Source organism: Dermacentor andersoni, chromosome 5, assembly GCF_023375885.2.
Source record: "Dermacentor andersoni chromosome 5, qqDerAnde1_hic_scaffold, whole genome shotgun sequence".
Lineage (NCBI taxonomy): Eukaryota > Metazoa > Arthropoda > Arachnida > Ixodida > Ixodidae > Dermacentor > Dermacentor andersoni.
The window spans coordinates 152,255,679-152,273,743 of NC_092818.1; the positions used below are offsets into that span (position 1 = coordinate 152,255,679).

General features: G+C 47.3%; 1 protein-coding gene across 2 annotated transcripts in view; it reads right to left on the reverse strand.

Moving 5' to 3' along the window:
* The window catches only part of LOC126531404 (cell adhesion molecule 3-like), a 486,943-nt gene that overhangs the window by 175,989 nt on the left and 292,889 nt on the right, over window positions 1–18,065 (reverse strand). Inside the window, exon 1 of one of the 2 annotated variants that reach the window (XM_055071148.2) lies at window positions 11,811–11,898. The exons of the other annotated variant lie outside the window; for it this stretch is intronic. The gene's annotated coding sequence lies outside the window, so the exon portion shown is untranslated. Of the gene's footprint in view, window positions 1–11,810; window positions 11,899–18,065 lie in introns of those variants that run through there. 2 annotated transcript variants of the gene reach the window in all.

Sequence of the window (18,065 nt, forward strand, 5' to 3'; positions counted from 1 at the left end):
TTACTTTAGGACATGGTTGCAATGTGCGATTAGCTCGTCACAATTGCGATTACCTAAATGACGGAGCTACGCTAAATCAGCCGGTCATTGCATATACTACAGAGTGCACGTTGCTGCTCTCTGTAGCGGTTGTGAAGTGTTCAGAACCACTGTTAGTATGAAAATGTCATTAAACTAGGTCTTGTTCCGGTAGATTGTCGTTCCAGTTAACGGAGAAACGCATTAATGTTCTAGTTCTAGTATATTATCTGGGAGGCTATCAGAGAAGTGGTGGCTAGCCAAAAGTAACCCACTAAATTAACTTGCCTGTAGAACACTGACCATCTCATGTTTCGAGTCCCAGCGTGTGCTCTAAAGTAATTCGTTAAAGAATAATGTAGGTTGTTTCGATTGAGAAGACATTTGCGCCCTAATGTATTTTACATTAATTAAAACGATGCATAGATCGCGTTACGACCAAAGGCACTTATATGTGCTTATATGCTTCGACCTCTCATACTACACTCTCTTGAATGAGCAATTTATTTGGATGAATTTCGAAGTCTTGGCAACTATTGCACCTCCGGCTTCTCGACAAACAATATTTTTTTTATTAATCAATGGATGAAAATTCTGAAATATGAATTCAATCTCTTAAAGGCTGCCAGAGTAAAATGTCCGGAACAAGTACTACATAGTACTGTCGAGCTGAAGCACAACTGGTCACAAAAGACTGACGCGTCGCTCCACCCGTCAGCTGACATGTTCTGTCGTGGCCCCTGGCTGACAGTGCATCCGCTGCTACTGGGACTTCTAGGGGATGATGCAGCGGGAAGGCAATCCTTGGCGCTGTACTAAGTAAACGCGTAAATTGAAAATGCACACACTCGCTGGATATAGGCGCATTTGCACATGACATGAAAATGACTGCTCCGGCATTATTGCCTGCTTCGTCTTTCAACGTTCTTCGCAGGGAAGTTGCCTGATGTCACAGCCGTAGTCAAATGCCCCCAACTATTACGTAGAGACACTATACCACTATTGCACTAAGCACACTATAGCAGTGCGTGTAGTGTAACAACGCATTCACACATCAAGCACTGTTGCTAGGCGGGGGCTTCTAGCAGTGCAGCTGGTGACGGTGTGCCTAGCATGCAGCGCAATGTTCGGAAATAGCACTAACTGACGTTCTAGTTTATTAATACTCCCATTGGTATCTTCGCCCCATGTACTGCATGGCGAGTTGGGAAATGTATTAAGCGTACAATAAGCGGGCGAAATAAAAATAGCCGCATGGAACAAAGAAGCGCCAAGAAAACGTCCGATGGTTATAATTTGTTATAGATCACCTAACAGAACGATTCGCATAGTAAGCACGCATAAGTTGACGAAACAGCTACACCGCACGGCGAAAAAAAACAGAAAATGACGCCTTTAGTGACACGTAGGCAGTTATGCCCTGTAGGTCATCTCATTAAGAAAATGCAAAGAACACGAAAAAAAAGAGAATTCGGTACAAGCTTGTGGTGCAGTTGTCGCCGTACTATATGTGTGATAAACATCCAGCTCAAGCTACTCGGCGACGCCAATCCAGTGGTGCTAACGTATACGCCTACTCATCTGTGTTGCTTACTGCTCACGCGCAAAGCACCAATAAGAATCGTGCTCGGCAGATTCAAGGACAACAGGAGGTGTTGAGAATGGATAGACGCATATCGAAACAAATCAAAGCACCAAAGTAACTAGCCACGCCCCATTCTATGGTTTCCCAGAGCGTCGAAACTACAGGTTCAGCGTACTGGTGACTCTTGCACCTGAACGAGGGAAAGGGAAATTGGGAAATAGAAAGAAAGGCAAAAATTGACGAAAATGAAAGAAAGCTGTTCCAGGGAGGTCTGGAAGAAGGTCGAAAGTAGTTCAAGTAGGTCACAGGAAGTAAAAAAGAATAAACGAATCTTTGCCGGTAAACTAAAAAATAGGAAAAAGTAAACAACATGCCTCCAGGTAAAGCGCAAGGCAAACTGAGCGACGTACCACACCGTCAGCTCGTGCGAACCCCTTTCAGCCTGCGGTTCTGGTTCTGTGTCGGCGCCCTCTCTGTAATGACCGAATCGTCTTAAAAGCCCCCGCCCCTCGATCCTCTACTCCAGCAATTCCCGTGGGCACAACTCTGACGCACGTGGCGGCTGGAATACCACTGCCGCTTCCCCGCATACTCCTCTACGTGCAGGTCCTGATGGATTTTGTTTTGTTTCATTTCTTACGTGGTCTTGCGCCTCCAAATATTGGAGGCACCAGAACCGAGGTGAAGGCACGCACTGCAAATTCCGATTAATAAGTTAGCCCGTTCTTCTAAGTTTGTGTATGATAGGTGACAATTTTTATTTTTTGTTCATCATTGATGCAGAGGGACTAAAATGAGTTGGTCGGTGTTGGGAAGTCGCAGCTGGGAATCTAAAGATATTTCGGCGAATTGCAATTTCTACGTTGACTTATAATGCCTTACAAAAAAATCGCGAGCCTTACCTGTTTGTACTTTTGAACATTTTCACTACCGAAGAACCTTAAATTGAAAAACAATCTAAGCAATTTCTTCTTTTAGATTAATGACTAAGTGCACTTTCATAGGAACGATGTTTCTTTGCCTCTATCGTGTATTTACTGTCTTTGTTGTTGTTTAAAGAAAAGATACCATTATTGGTCTATCGATGTACAAGGATGAAGTCGTGAGGTTCACGAAATGATAGTTTACAAAAAAACGGATGGTAAGCTAACGGTGAAAAAAAAAAAGCTATCAGAAATATTCATAAAGTAGACGCCTAATTTCTGTACATTACATAACCCTCGAGTGGGATGGAATCTGTCGATCTCAATAATATTGTTTTATGGCTAACGGCTTGCATACACCTTTCAAGTCACCTTAATCAATGAATGTAAATTGTAGCATTTAGAGTGCCAAGAATGACGCTTGCCGCAACACTTGCAAATGCTCGCGTATATCATCATCATCACGTCCACTGCCGGGCGGAAGCCACTTCTAGCATTTTTTAATTACTCTTGTTTTTCCTCAGCTAATTAAACCCTGCGCATAAATTATTACCTTTTATCATCCCATCAATTAATGTTATACCACCATAGACTGGGTTTCCTTTTTCTTAGCAGCAATTTCGCAGCTCTTCGAGCGCAGTTCGCAGCTTTTAAAGGTTCTTTTATATGTGTCTAGATATGTGTCTAGTCCACAATGTTGGTATTAATAACATACACATAAGTTAACGTTCAGCGATATTGGTAGGTAATTATTCATGATTTCAGAATGGCTGCCACTGGTAAATCAACCCATTTTTTTATTTCTTCTTCGTTTTTCTTAACATGGTACGGATCCCATGGCACAACTTGGGCTAAAAGCGCGCTGTGACGGCGTGCGCCTTGGAGCCCAAGTAGTGCCATGGGTTCCGCGCACTCTTTCACAGCTGGAAAAATGTAATTGCGAGCCGCGAAATTTTGTTTTTTGGCAGCAATAGCGAATGTTACCTAAGTTCACTGCTTATCTTCAAACAATCCCTTATAACATTTTCTGTTCAATTCATCAATGATTTTAGTAATATCTAGCGCAGCTGAACAAAACAGTAACATCTAATAACCCAAGGTTGCTGAGATACACTTCCTCGATTCTTAAACCCAATCCTTTCCAATCTAGCGCTGCTATTACTTCTCAGAAACAAGCAGTTAATGAATAATAGCGACATAATGACTCAACGGTCGAGAGCCTTCTTTATTTGCATTTTTCTTTTCTTTTTCTAAATATTATGGTGGATATGGAGCACTGTAAGTATTTTCTAAGAGATTTACGCATCCTTCCTTTACTTACTGACTAAAAAATTTAGTTTCGGGGATTTTACATGCCAAAAGCCCGATATGATTATGAGGTACGCCGTAGCAAAGGATCCAGCTTAGTTTTTACCACGTGGGCTTCTTTAAAGGGTTTGGGACACCTAATTTTGAGGCTATAAAAAGTATGTTGTAGGCTGCTTCCGTATGCAAGGACACCCACAACGAGGTATTGGACACTGCAAACATTTCAAAATAATTCAAATTCAGCTCCAAAAATCATTAAAAGCTCTTTCTCGTGGTCAAAGACCTATCGCTAGCGCGGCAGTTATGACGTCACAGCGCAGGAACGAAAATATTGACGTCATAGCACACTAGCACAAAAACGTGACGTATGATGAGTAGCGATGAAATGCCGATTACGGAGCCTGCTGAGCCGAGCGACCGAGCATAGCCTCCACTATGACCGAGCTATAGGCATATAGAAATCCTTTCTTAATGCAAAGAAGGGGTAAGGCGTGCAGACACGGACACAGGAGGAGATAAGTGAACAACACGAACGCCGCACGGCGACCCGCGAACGGCAAACAGCGTGCGGCGAGTTGCCGTGCCGGTAATGTGGACGGGGTTTACACGTTGAGTGTAACACTAGCCGGCCGACTCCGAAAGGGACCAGGATATGCGGCGTTCGTGCTGTCCACTTCTCTCCTCTTGTGTCCGTGTCTGAACACAATTGCCCCTTAATTTGCATCATGAATCCTAACCAACTAGCTCAGCTTCCTGTCATTCTAAAAATCCTTTCTCTATGGTACAGTCCTATCCCACACGTCCCTAGTATCCGGGTTCTCGGTCTCACCATCTCTACCAACGGCTCCAACGCCTTGGCTCTCAACAAGATCTGTGCCCAATCTCAAAACACCCTACGACTTCTTAAACGTATATCTAACCGACGCGGAGGACTCAAAGAAGAAAGCCTTCTCCGACTCGTCCAATCCTTTGTCATATGCCACATTACCTACGTTGCTGCGTACCTCAACTGGTACCGGTCTGAGCAAAACAAGCTCGACACCCTCATACGAGGAGTCTTCAAGCAAGCACTTGGTCTCCCACATTGCACCAGCACTGAACTCTTCAACCAACTGGGAGTTCACAACAACCTTTCCGAACTCATTGAAGCCCAACAACGCTCTCAGCTTGAACGGCTCACCCTTACTGAAACGGGGCGCTTTATTCTGTCCACGCTTGGCTTCACCTACCTACAGCAACAGGGCCCCAAACAACCGATCCCGAACGACATCCGTAGCTGGATCTACATAGACCCTATCCCTAGAAATATGAACCCTTAATATAACAGGGCCAGGCGCCAAGCTCGGGCCGGAGCTATCATAAAAGCCCTTGCCCACGTACCTGGCGTCACATTTGTTGATGCAGCCCAATACTCCCATGGCATACGATTTGTGGCCGTCACCACACGCGATGGAGTCCTACACCACGCCTGCAGCGTCACTACCCCCCCTGCGGAGACGGCTGAAGAAGTGGCCATCACCCTGCCCACTTTAGATCCCACCTGTCACACCATAGTGTGTGACTCTCGCTCAGCCGTTACTAACTTCAGCAAAGGCCGTATTTCTCCCCAAGCTCTTCGCATCCTCTGCCAGGCACCACACTCTAAAGACAGCATAATCTCCCTAACATGGATCCCGGCCCATGCCGGCCCTGTCCACCCACACCTCCCCAATCTCAACGAGGTCACCCACTCCATTGCGCGAGGCCTAGTCAACCGCGCCGGAGTCACTGGAGATGAGTTGGGCACCAGGGACGGACAGTCTGACAACTTATAACGATATCGTTAAGGCATTTTACCTCAGTTGCCGAATCTTCCCGCCGCCTCACCCAAAGTTCAGCCGGGCGCAGGCTACCACCCCGCGTCTACTACAAACAAGCACGTACCCTTCACCCGCCCGCCTCAACCTTATATTTCCGGACGTCTACACTACCCTCAACTGTCGGTGCTGTGGAATTCACCCGGCTACACTTCCGCATATGCTATGGGAGTGCCCAGCACAGTACACCCAGACTAACACCACGACTCTCTCGTCGAGGTTGCATGAGGCTCTGCGGAGCTCCGCCCTCGACGACCAAACCTGGGCGACTCAGCACGCCCGCGAGGCGGCGGCGAGGCAAGCCCTCGACGTCCCTTCGTGGGAGGCTTAGGCCCGGCCATCATAAAGTGCTGGTTCTACAATAAACGTTTATTCCTCCTCCTCCTCCTGGTACAGGATTGAGCTAACCCTGGCTCCTGGCTAACCGAGACATGCACATCGCTATCGCGGAGAGCAGTTGACGTAGCATCTGCTAGTCGCATAGTTCGGCAGCTCGGAGCACTCTCTCGTTCGCTTGGCTTTTCTCAACGGGAAGGCCCGTCCACGTTACCGGCACGGAAACTCGCCGCACGTCGTTTGCAGTTCGCGAGCCCCCATGCGACGACGGTTTGGCTCGCGAACGGCGAGATTTCCTTGCCGTAGAGAGGACGGGCCCGGGACCCATTTGTGCGGCAGCCGTACGGCGAAGCCGCCAATCAGCGACCGAGGAGTGGTCACTCTGGCACTGACGGCAGCCTCACCGCCTCTGATCGTTCGGCGCCGCCGATATCGTCGCTAGGCCTTTTCCGGTTCACTTCAAAGCTAAAGCTTACGGCGCTTCGGAATGAATCACCGACTCTCACAAGCCGCAATATTTTCTTACCGTTGTTGTCGCTCTTCGCAATAATTATAATAATCGCGACATGCACTTCGAATCGCCAGTTGTTTACCTCTGCTGGCGGAGCAGGCGTATGCGCGCGCAGACGACGCAGCATAGTTTTACGTCACTATTTTTGTGACCCACGTGACCAAGCCGTTTTGCGTTTCCTTTCCTATGACGTCATAGCATCACCCGGAGCCCAGAAACCGAAACCGAAATAGCTCGGTATAATAATGCTATTAATAAATTATTTATCGGGTATACATGAATCCCGCGGTGGGTATCGAGCTTCCTGAGGCAGTACGCAAAGCTTGAATTGAAGAACGCATGAACGAAAATTTTCATGTCTATACCCCTTTAAGGTCCAGCAATGCACGGTACACACTCGTTCTTGCATGTCACCCGCATCGAAATGCGGCCGTCACGGCGGGGTTTTGATTCCGTGCCCTCGAGCTTGGAAGCGCTATGCCAAAGCCACTACGCGTCCACGGCGGGCACTTATACGTAATGCAATGGGTCAATCGCTTCTGATATTCTACTGAGTCGAACGTCTATTCATGATCTATGAATGCTATGTCGCTAGTTAATTTCTAGAGTTATACGTCACTTCAATAAGAAAATTCATGTAATTCATTATTGCATATACACTATTAAAGCCACTCTGTTCTTTGAAATGATTGAAGTCAAGACATTTACTTGTGTATGCCGTAACATATACTATGTACCATCAACCTATATGTCAATGCCCTACCTGGCGCTTGCCGAATTCGATGTCCCCTAAGACACCGCGGCAACTGCATTCACCATCAGCTTCTGTATATTACTATGGCTGATATGCAAAACTTCAATCTAAATAGATGAGTTCGGAAACTCCTGCGATTAGGAATTCAGCAGAAAGGTAAGCCTAGACTGTATAGTATATCATACCTCACTGCAACAACACAGCGCATGCGACAGTCCCTGCTTTGTGAAGTCGACACGTGTACCGAGGGGAGAAATTTTTTTGCCAGAAACAAGGAGCATGTAGCGACACGACGCGTAGACGGACGACGGTTGCCTGTAGGCCACTAAGTCGTGCCAACCCATCAGCCATCACGTGCGATGGCGTCCGATTGGAAGGAACAGGCCGAGCTTCAGGCTTTCTTTCAAGATTCGTGTCATTTCGCCACGCTGGAATCGAGGAAACGACAGCGCACTAGTAGCGCGGAGGGGGGAAAAGAGGACGACGGCTCTTCTTCTCGTATGACAGTTCCGAAATGACAGGAAGAAGGCCGTTCGTTTTCTCAATGCTGTTAATAGAAGCACGTAGAAAGGGCTTTGGCGTGGCCGATTTTTGTGCCGGAAAGAGTGACAGAATGGCACCTCGTTACCCCGAGGAAACGAAATACCGACAGTCGCCGCCATCTGACTTTTTGTTCTCTTTCTTATGCGCAAATTGAGCTTCCCTAGCGTTTTCGTCGGCTTTAAGGAACAGGCTCCCGCGAAAGGCATTGATATCTTTCCTTGAGACAGGCTACAGCGCTCACGAATCATTTGGGCCTATCTAGTCGAGGAGATAGAGGCAAATGGTGCGGGCGCCTTTCTAAGGAGCTGGCACACTCGCTTCTTTACCATTCGCGATAGTAGACTCGAGTTCCGTTGTCGTATTAATGTTACTAATGGCTTTCACCACGGAGCAACATCGAATCCTGGTGCTTTTTTCCTACATAACCGACATTTTGAAAATAGTGCGTTGTTTCGCGTGTCGTTACAGTAATCTATTTTCAACATGCTTTTGTTAATATGATATGTTGCCACAATTGTGTTCTCATGCCATGGGTGATGGGGAAGACGACGAAGTGTTTATTTAGTCGAACGCTGGCATTATTGTCTCTGCGTTTTCGCTTTGTTCCTTTGCAAACTCTGGGAGCTGCTGCTCCTTCGTTCCGTCAATGGACGAAGATACTTCTGAAGATCTTTCTGGCGCGCAGCGGCGTGGTCGACTTACGTCCAGGAAACGCGGAAGCGAGTCAAGCAACACAGACAGCGAGGCCACCGAGTTGTACTCGGACAGCTTCGACTCCTAGGACGACGACTTCAAGGTGGTCATGAGCCGAATGGGAAAAAGAAGATCGCTGGCAAGTGTTTCAACAGTGAAGGACATACCACAGCGCTGGCCGCACACTCTTCTCTTCTTGCCCGTGGACCCTATGACCAATGTGCAGCTCCTTAACAGGCCGGTTCTTTCTTTGCTACTCGAGGGTATCGCACTGAATGTGATTAAATACGTGAGAATAAACGCACGGAATAATGTCATGGTTGTAGACGTTTTACACAGTAGCGCACTAGAAAGCCTTCGGAATGCCACGGAAATCAACAAAGTAAAAGTGCGATTAATGATCCCTACAGGCAGTAACGGCACTGTTGGCGTCATGTATGACCTCGACGTATCCATTGCGGCAGACGACATGTCAATGATAATAATAAAGCCAACAATAGCAGGCACTGTCATCACGCATCTCACCAGACTCAGAAACACGCTGCGTGAAGCTTGTGTTGGAAGAAGACTGCCTTCGCTCTCAGGTCAAAGTTGGCCGTGTTCGCCATCCAGTTCGACCTTTCATACTGAAGCCCCTGCAATGTCACAAGTGCTTCAAGATTGGCCATGTAAAAAGAGTCTGTGAACAATGCTGTGTGCCCACGGTACGCTGAACCCCATTCAGAAGACGCCTGCCACGCGACGGTTCTGAAGTGACCTAATTGCCGTGGTTGCCACGAAGCCTCATCGAAGGACTGCCTGCGGGTTCGGAAGGAATTCGAAATTCTAAAGCGTATGGTTCCGGACACTTCAACACACAGTGAGGCTACCGCTACACTTAAGCGACTACGGTGTCGCCGCCGAAGAGCGCTACAAAACACCGCAGCAAGCAACACGCCGTCTTCCGCCGAAGCGGCTGCTGCATGAACGCGGAGAGCCACCATGAAAGATATCGCGAAAGCAAAAAAGTGACAAGACTCAATCATCGTGCAGATTGGCCCGCACTTCAAAGCACACAACCTGCCACGGAGACGCGTCGAATACCACCGCCATCGACACACTCACAAACCGCTGATGCAACTGCGTCTGATAATCGCCAGGTCATAATAATGTTGCGGTCACTGATGAATGCTATGCGTGCTCTACTTATCAACATGAAAACCATTTCAATGCCCACCACTGTCTTTGGGGAAACTCTAAGATTAACTCGAGGGGACGAAGATTGGTGTCCATTGCATCCGAACGAGAACTTTGTTGCATGATGGAAGCCTAACCTACCTGCTGCCTATATGGTAGCTGCCTCGACCTTAGCATTCTTTTGCGCTCGTTTACCAGAAGGCTTCAATGGTTTTTAGACTTGGAAACGCGAGGAAGTGACCACATCCCAACTTATCTCAGGATTGAGGGGCTGACTAGCTCAAAGTTCTCCAGAGCCGTCCAGAGCATCGACTTATCGACTGGCCGAAATTTAAATCAATCATGGAAGACTGCTGTCGAGAGGACATACCATCCAGACTAGGGGACGCAATAAAAGGAGCCTTACAAGTTGCCACACATTCAATTTTGAGAAGCTTCGCGCGCACCGAATTCGAAACCGAGCTAAACTTCAGGCAATTCGCCAGCGTGCGTAATGACGATACAAGCACATGAAATTGGCCAGACGCACACAGAAATAAACACAACGTCGTATGCATAAGCTGGCTTCACAATGATGGATGTCTTCCTGCGAGTCTCTGGATCGCCGAAAGCCTTCGTCTCATATATGGAGAACTGTGCGTGGCCTCCGTGCAGCCCCTGGACGGCGCCACCCATTTATTTCCCTGGCTCTTTAGCTAAAACGGAACAGATTGAACTCGCAAAATCTTTCTGTAGGAGGATTGCCGGTGAAGCAAGTTTCACACGCAGACTCCCAACCACTCACCATTCTCACGTGATCCCCGTACGGAGTTCCCTTTTTCTTTGGACGAACTAAAGGCTGTGCTTACTTTATGCAGGCGTTCCTCAGTGCCAGGGCCAGATGGCAATACGTACCACGCTCTGTGTAACCTTGGTGAACGAGCTCAAAAGGCACTCCTGCTCCTGTACAACGAGTCGTGGCCAACTGGCGCGGTTCCGCAGGAAAGGAAATCAAGTCGCCTGATTCTACTTCTCAAAGCTGGCAAGTCGCCTTCGGACATTGTGTCATACTATACGATAGCGCTTGCTAGTTGTGTAGGCAAAGCAATGGAACGGGGGGCTCTGACGTGTCTCTAGAGCACTATGAAATTTATCCAGACACGTTGACAGGATTCAGGCGCGGCCGTTCATCTATAGACAACGTGGTCGTCTTGGTAACTTACGTCGAATTCCAGAAGGCCTGCGTTAAAGGAGCTTACGATAATGTCACCCATGAAGCCAGCCTTAAAGCGTTAGAAGCAATAGGACACCGTGGCAAGATATATTTCTGGGTTCGTAGCTACGTACAGATGCGATAATTCTACGTACTCACCGGGGATGGCCCGACATCCGATTATAACAGTAGCCGCAGAGTCCCTCAGGCCGGAGTACTAAGCCCAACGCTTTGTAATCTAGCCCTGATTGGAATACTAGAGGACCTATCAAGCACCATTTGAATCTGCATCTGGAATTCGGAGGTGGCACGGCTTCAGCTTCACGCTCGGCTTCAGAAGGTGGCTTCATCGACACCATGCTACCTTCATCAACAAAGGCTGGAGGTGACGTGGTAAAAGAGCGCAGTGGTGGCATTTACCCGGACTCAATGTCTGCATACGGCATATGAATCAACGCACAAGTGCTATCGTTCAGCAGAAGTCACATGTTCTTGGAGGTTGTATGTGACAGATACCTATCCTGGACGCCTCACGTGAACCACGTTAAAAATCGACTGACTGTTATTTATCATCTGTTCAGGTTCCTTGCAGAAAATAACTGGGGGGGGGGGGGCGGGGGGGGGCGTTTTGTTTACACATTCCATGTCACAGCTGTAAGGGGTGTTGTATGTTGGGTTCCTCCGGTACAGCCTACCTGTTATATCCAACACCTTCAAAACGAATTAGCGTACAGTTCAGAGTATTCAAGCCCAAGCTCTGAGGATATGCCTTGGATTACCGGGCAGCGCGTCAACGGCTGAAACTATTGGCATTGCTCAAGACTATTCAATCACGACGCACATTGCCGTCGAGGCCATGCCTGCACATGTCAGGCAGATTTCGCGGACACCTTGCCGCCACCTCGCCGCACTCACCTTGGAAAGACCCCGCACGTCATTTAGCGCAGCTGTCACTGCATGTCGTCCTTCGCATACATCGGGGTACACACCTTCGGCCAGGTCGGCGTCTCCTCCGTGGTGTTTGTGCCACCCTGAAGTACACGGCAGAATTAAAGGACTTCAGAAAAAGTCAGATCTACCACCATCGGCGCTAAAACAATTCAACTTACTCCTGTTGTACGAGAGATACAGTAGCCACGTACACATCTGTACTGAAGGATCGGCTACATCGACCAGTTCTCGCAGTGCTGTGTTTATACCGACGAGAGGAATAACACTGCGATTCAAGACGTCACACGTCACGACGTCCACTGCTGCAGAACTCACTGCTCTGTGCAGTGCGTTTCAATTTATTGACACAGGGAGTCCTGGTGCATGGGCCGTGTTTTCTGACTCAAGACTGGCTTTACACAGCTTGCAGTCAGTTCTCCGACGTGGAGCTCACGAACAGCTAACGTACGAAATTGTCAAACTTCACCACGATATCAAACAGAAAGGCCACGAAGTTATTTTCCAGTGGCTACCTGGCCATTGAGGAATCAGTGGAAATGATCAACAAGACAAAGCTGCCGGAGAGTCACATCAAGAACAACACAGCCTTCACATTCCTCTTTCCAGGACCGACGCTGCAAGCCAGCTTCGTCACGTGGCGCGAGCTCTCTTTAGCAGAGTGAAACACCCCAAATATAAGGCGCACTAGGTTGCACGAACGGAACCCTTCGGTCCTACTCCGACCTCCACCAGGGCTACACCGACCTGACGCGTCCCCTCTGTACAGGCTGTCGTTGAGATTGGCTTTCCCGAAAGCGTACACTACTTTGATTGGAATGATCGACAGTGATGCGTGCGATGTCCGCGGGGGCGAAGAGAACATTGAACATTTATTGTGCCAGTGTCATCGATTTCAGTCGAAAAGACAAGCATTATCTATTGCATTGTGACGACTGGACGATCGACCGTTTTCCGTCCAGGTGATACTTGAAGACCGTCCCCATCGCTCGTCCGCCCACAAAGCCATGAAGGCACTTTTGGCTTTCTTGATCGCGACTGGTCTGTGTGAACGCTTTTGAATTGCTCAGGCCCTACGCGTGCGTGCGCGAGCTCACTGCGGCTTTCCTCCCCCTACCCTCCTTCTTTCTATCTTATCTTTCTATTCCCTCTCTTCCGTCCGCCAGAGTAGGGTCGCCAACAAGACGCATTTCTGGTTAACATCCCTGCCTTCTCTCTTTCTTTCCTCCTCCTTCTCATCCTTCAACGCAAGACTAGGGACTCCAGGGCTCGGGGGATGCATAGCAAAATTTGGGATATGAAACCAAGGTTTACAACACATCACAACCACCTACGAAGACTTGTTATGGCACAAGTGCTTTTTTTTTTTCAAAAAGAAGTTATTTGTATGGATTTATATTGATGTATATACATACAGACTTAAGCATATAAACGCGATTGCTTATACACAGCCTGCTTGACCCAGTTTTGTTACAAAACGGGGTGGCGAAGAGGTTGTAATTAAGCTCGAACTTTCCATCCCTCCCAGGCAGCTCGTTGGGTGAATTTCGACATAAGACGCGAATTTTAATGTCACTTTGTACTAATAATTTAATCAGTAGTAAATACACTCTGCTTAAAACACCTTGGTCATTATTACAAAACATATACTAGTTACAGAAGTTAATAGAATCGAGGATACGTGTCTCAGATAAGCACTGCAGAATTTTGAAAAGCGAGCGCACATGCGTTTATCCAGCATACGCTTCAATGGAGACGCCAACGAAACAATCTACTTGCGCATTCGCCACTGCATAGCTCGTATACGCTGATGTTCTGAAATAGCTTCGCGGTTGAAAATTAAAGCTCGCTTTCGAATGTGTACGAAGCCACATATATTCTTTTTCTTTTACTTTTTTGTGGGATCTGATAAACGTTTAGAATGTTTACGGGAGAAGGAGAGCGTGGAACAACTATGTGGAATTTTATAAGGCAAGCTCGTGGCTTCTTAGCGCTTCTCACACGAATACGAACCTGACAGACACGAGCTCTCTACCAAGAATAATGCAATACCGCATTTACCAGTCCATTGTCGGTCCTGTTCCTGTGAGCCGTTACTATCTGGCATCGGAATTCCGGGCAAGAGCGGATGTACGCTTCCACGACAGCTACCATATCAGGGAGAAATACAAGGCAGGTATAAGTGAAACCTTGGTATTGTTGCATAGCAAAGAAGAAATGTCTTTAGAAAGACTGCTATGATTTGTTTTCTTTATTTCTTTGTACGCTTTTCAAGCTGACACTATATCTGTAACCCCATATGCGCGATGCGCGATGCGCACGCGACTTCCGTCTATATATGTTCGCATGTGGCTTCCAATAAAACTCAGTCGCGAGCAAGCACCCGTCCCCAGTCTGCCTCAATGTGTCGTCTAAAGTTTGCGATTATTCCACGCAAGAATGAACTGTATAGCCCGGCAACATATTCTATTAAAAGATTAATATAAATTGAGCAATCCGTCAGGTGTATTTGCTTACTCGCACTCTTTGATTGTGTATATTCTTCTGCAGAATGCATCATCACCGGCAGACCGAGATGGAAAGACGTTATGTTTCTACCGAGTTCTCGCATTTCCCCATATTTTTCTGTTATAATGTTCTCAAACAATTCACAAATTTTCCTAATAGGAGAAAGAAACAGGGAATTCGTTCCAGTAAGTCATGCCACTTGCACGTTCTCGTAAGTTTAATTCCCAGAATTCATCATTCCGCTCTTGAAAGCACAAATTTCGGCTGTCTCGTTCATGCTTTTGTCATGAAAATTGCTGATATGGTAAATTTATCTCGATATTGGGGAATCCTTCTGAAGTCGCAGTATTAGTCTGCGGAATTTCCTGCACATTTGCTTTGAGAACTCTTAGATATCGCAGCAATCACCTGTGAGCATTAAATCCACATTAAAATCTGGGGTTTTACGGGCCAGAAGCAAAATATAATCATGAGGCACGTCGTAGTGGGGGACTGCGTTTTAATTTTGACCAGCTGGGGCCCTTTAAAGTGCACCCAATATACGGCACACGGGTGTTGTTTGCATTTCGGCCCCATCGAAATGCGGCTGCCGTGGCCGGGATTCAATCCCGCACCTTCGGGCTCAGCAGCGAAATTCCTTAGCCACTATATGCCCCCACGGCGGGTTGCGTGGATGGCAATATCAGCACAAGGGCAGAGAAGGAAGCGCACGCCACAGTGAATATGCGCCAACGGCGCAGACACCGCGTCTGGATCAACGTGATTCGCGGCTGTGGTCCATGGTTGGGGTGCACGACGTCGGCGAATGTGGGCGCTCAATGCAAGCATTACCTGCTTCCTTGAGCAAAGCCACCGTGGCGCGGAGGATAGAATTATGAGATAGAATTCGCATGATCAGTGGCTTGATACTGGGTCTAATGCCTTCGTTTTTACGTACCGTCGTACCGCGCGCCTTTATCAAAGTGTGACGAACGTACGAACGAAGAAGAAGATCGAGGCCATATTATAGCTCATAACTGCTCTTCGCAGCGAAAAAAAATGTTAAACAAGAAAAGAGAATTGTCGCTGACCACGTCTCGCGAGAATTGTGCCCGCGAGGGATAGAGAGATATAAATAGGGGCCGTGGATCAAAACGAAACAGAGCCGACACAAACAGACGTGCCTTCTCAGTGTGACCTTCCAATCTCCACTATTTATCTATTAGGTTCGGCGCAGACTGGCACAACCATTGCGTGACGGAGACGTTGGCAGGGTGTTCTTATTAATAGCCCGCCTGGAAGCTTTGACCTACTGAGCACAAAAGGAGCGGCAATGCGCTCCTCCGTTGAACGGACCGCATCACACAATGGGATGCGACGACAGTGTCGTCGATAAATAAGATGCCTTGGATGCCCCGCCGGGTTTCTTCGAAGAGAGAAAGCGCCCCACTCCCGTCCACAAGTCAGTGGCATCCGCCCGCATTGCCAAGTTCTCCATTGTAGGGTGTAGATACATTTATATATATAGATCCAAACACAAGCGAGAACGACTGAAGAAAGTAGGTTTTGCTGAATAGAGAAGACGAAAGCGACGCATCTACTACGAAAGGGATGACTACAGATCGCATTGCCTGTCGTCAACATCGTCGATGGAATTCTTGACCATGGAGCGACGGACAAAATAATAAGAAGGCCTGATATTCCGCGGTGGGAAATATTTCTCCTCACAATTGAAAAAGATCGAGGGGGAGAGGGGCACTTCAAGGACAATCAAATATTTCTTTCTTTCACCTCGAAACACCATCTTTTCTTACGCCTCTTTTATCTATCACGATTTTTGTCCGCTTTCCCTAGTGCTCTCACATGGTTTGTAACGTCTTCAATTCCCGTATTCTTTCTATCAGTAGATTACTTTTTATTGGCAGCGAAGCGACAATCCGATGTCGCATAAAACTGTGGAAGCACGCCTTTTGGGCAATCTTGTGGATGCTTATAACATAGCCTTCAAATAACTTTATGAGGGTTCCGATCGCTCTCCGGTTGACTGTACAAAAATTGGCTTGCATTGTGGGTCTAATGAAGAGAACGAATTAAAAGAAAATAATACAGTTGGGCTGTTCATGCATGTGCACACGTTCAGTCCTGTCGCAGCCCTCGCGGCGTGGACAATGGCGACTTCTCAAAGTGAGTGTGTCTTGTTGCTTATATGCATTTCTATGCTTGACTGCGCGCACGCACTACCTATACCTTGGAAAAGATTCATGCTTGAAAGGAACGGAACTTTAATTTCTGAACAATCGCTAAAGTATACGTAAAGGAACCAAAGGAATCTCTATATTTATTAAGATTTCTTTCTTTAAATTGCGTTGTTTAATGTTGCTTTCCGACAACTAACACTTTCCATAGCTTTGCTACTCCGGCTTTTATGGCTGCAGTAGTCCACACTTCACGGCATGCCTCTCCACCTCAGTCATATCTCTGTTTCGCCTACTTTGCGATATCTAATATAGGAGGTAAACCGAAAGTATTGCCAACTGTAATCTTTCTTTAGATAGTATTTATTTTAGAATGAATGACGTCATGTCTGCCTGCCCTATGACGACTTCGGGGCGAAAACAGACTGAAAGGGTGCTGGGGAGAAAACGGAACGAAAAGTGGGCCTCGAGAAAATACGAAATGAGGGGAGAGGGGGGAGGTGCACTGTCAAATGATATCCGCGTTAGTTTTGCATTCCAATTATAGATTTAGGTTCAGCAATATTTTTACTTTAGGAACAGCGACCTAGTGATATTGTAGGCTGATATTTTGAACCGCCATACGAAGGCAGTTTTTGGAATTCAGGTCTGCTGCTCCACTCGAAACAAAGTTGGTTTTGTTTAGCAAAAATAATATGCATTATTATTCTATCCGGTACGGCGCAACCGTTAGTGTTATTGGACTTCTGCACATTCATTTTATCCTTCTTGTACTTTAAAGCAGGCTTTTAAGATCTATAGATAAGCGATATAGGACCAGTGACAGTCAAGGTTTTCAGTATTGCGGCGTCTTTATTGGACACACCACCCTTAATCAACACACACGTAAAGAAATGCAGCAGATATTTTCGGATAAGACCTTGAGGAAGTGCTAAAAATGATCGCAGCCAAGAGCGATAAGCATATGTCACTTTCCTTTGGACGCATAATTCGCCCGCGTACATCTCTTCGGATTTTGTTCCCTAATAGCGCCGCGCGATGCACGTGATCTAAGGAGGTGATGGTCTGTTATACTCGGAAAGAATGAGAAATTACTGAAGGAAAGTGCTACAAACTCCGTCGTACAAAGCGTAAATGGACGGGTTCCCCTCTCTCATCGGTGAAACCCTGTCACCCGCTTCAACAAAGCAGTACATCGAAACGCAACAAAAGGACATGTGGACGCTAGTAAAGGAAATTGTGGCGGGGGCCCGCAATGTCTTGTTTATCTCCCGCAATAACCGCCAGAAACCAAGCGCGTCTCGCTAAGAAAGCGGGCGACGTTGGCTTACTGCTAATGGCGACATTCAGCCACGACAATGACAACATTCGAGTCCGAGGCGCGCTGACCGCGTTCCGCGAAGTCGGGCGTAATCCCCTGAAAACGATTTTTCTAAGCCTAGCGATGTCCCAAAGCTCGCTATCGTTTCCTGTCCCGCAGGAGGCCACCAGCACCGCGCAAAAGGTTCTCGGCGCTTATAGGGCACGAAGATTGAGAGAG